The following is a 2003-nucleotide window of genomic DNA, read 5'->3' on the forward strand; positions in this document are numbered from 1 at the left end:
ATTCATACAGTATTCATAACGAGTAATAACTGAATCTGAAAAGATGACAGCCACGGAACGGGGCCATGGAGATTATTACATATTAATCGGAGTTGGGAATCACTGCTTTAGATCATGAAAAAAGAAAACGAAAAAAATCACCGGTGCTTTCGGCTGCCTCGGGGTTTGCACTGGGTGGCAGCGTTCGGATTAAGAAAAGGAGAAATGAAATACACCAAAGAAGAAACTGGGAGAGAAGAAGCCATATAATTGGACGAGGAATCGAGATAATAACTCACTTTATGGGAAGTTCCATCATCATAAAACTGCAAAATTTCCATAAAAAAATAAAAGTTTCAAAGCTTGATATATGACTCCGTCCATTATCATTGTTTCCTTATCTGTGTCTTCCTCGTTTGATTTTTTTTCTTTCTTTCTTTCTCGCTCATCTTTGTGCCTCTGTTTTTGACAATTTTTGTCTTTCTGTCTCTGTCTGTCTGTGTGTCTGTCTGTCTGTCTGTCTGTCTGTGTGTCTGTGTGTCTGTCTGTGTGTCTGTCTGTGTGTGTGTGTGTGTGTGTGTGTGTGTGTGTGTGTGTGTGTGTGTGTGTGTGTGTGTGTGTGTGTGTGTGTGTGTGTGTGTGTGTGTGTGTGTGTGTGTGTGTCTGTCTTTCACCCCCCCCCCCATCTCTCTCTCTCTCTCTCTCTCTCTCTCTCTCTCTCTCTCTCTCTCTCTCTCTCTCTCTCTCTCTCTCTCTCTCTCTCTCTCTCTCTCTCTCTCTCTCTCTCTCTCTCTCTCTCTCTCGCTCTCTCTCTCTGTTTTATGTTATTTGGCCGTTTCATGAATTTACCCGCGGCTTTTTCCTAATCCTTTCTACTCACTTCTATTTTCCTGTTCGGGTGTTCTCTTCGTTTTCCTGTTCCACGTTATTCACTGCTCGGCTTTGCTCTTCTTTTATTTCAAGTCTCCCTCTTCCCATACCCCTGCTGTTCTTTTTTCTTCTTCCTATCCCCTCTCGCCTTTTCAATCGCCAATCGTCATTTCTTTCCCTCCACTCTCTCTCCTTCTCTTCCCCTCTGTCCCCTCTCCTTTACTCCTTCCTCTCATCTTCCTGTCCCCCTCTTCTCCATTCTAAGCTTCCCCTTCTACCTCCTCCTTCCTCCCCCTCTCCTTCGTCTCCTGTTCCTCTCCTGTCTTCATTCAACCCTCTTTCTCTCCCTTCTACTCTCGCTCGTTTTTCCTCAATCCCCCCTTCTTCTGTTTCATTTTCCCCTTCCCTCTTCCTCCTATTCCTCCCCTCTCCGTCTCCCCTTCCTCCGTTCCTTACCTCCTCCCTTCTCCTCTTTCTCCTCCTCATCCGCCCTCTTCTCCCTTTCCTCTTCTATTCTTCCATTTCTCTACTTCTCCTCTCCTCTCTCCCTGTCTTCCTCTTCCTCCTTTCCTCTCCCTTTCCTCTTCCTTTACTCCTTTCGTCACCCTCTCCTCCTCCTCTCCTTTTCCTCTCCTCCTCCTCCCCTCCCCATCCCTCTCCTCCCGCATCCCCTTCCCTCCTCCTTCCCTCTTCTTCTCCCCCCTCTCCCCTTCCTCCACCCATTCTCTTCTCCTCCTCCTCCTCCTTCCCCCTTCCTTCTCTCCTCTTCTCTTCCTCCTTCCTTCCGCCTCTCCTTCCTCTCCTCCTCACTCCTTCTCTCTTCTCTTCTTCCACCCTCCTCGTCTCCCCTTCTCCTACCGTTCCTCCTTCTCCTCCTCCTCCCATCTCTCTCCCTCTCCTCCTCCCTTCTCCTTTACCTCTTCCTCCTCCTCCTGCTTCTCACCTCTCTCCCTTCTCCTTTCTCCCCTTTCTCTAACCATTTTCCCTGCCTCCTCTCCCCTTCTCCTACCCTTCCCTCTCCCTCTCTTCCTCTCATCTCCCTCCCTGTTCCTCCTCCTCTCCCTCTCCCTCTCCCCTTCTCCTCCTCTTCCCCTCACCTACCCCCCTCCTCATACGCTTCCTCCTAATCCTCCCCCCTCCCATCTCCCCCTCTC

Source organism: Penaeus monodon, chromosome 1 (assembly GCF_015228065.2).
Source record: "Penaeus monodon isolate SGIC_2016 chromosome 1, NSTDA_Pmon_1, whole genome shotgun sequence".
Classification (NCBI taxonomy): Eukaryota; Metazoa; Arthropoda; class Malacostraca; order Decapoda; family Penaeidae; genus Penaeus; species Penaeus monodon.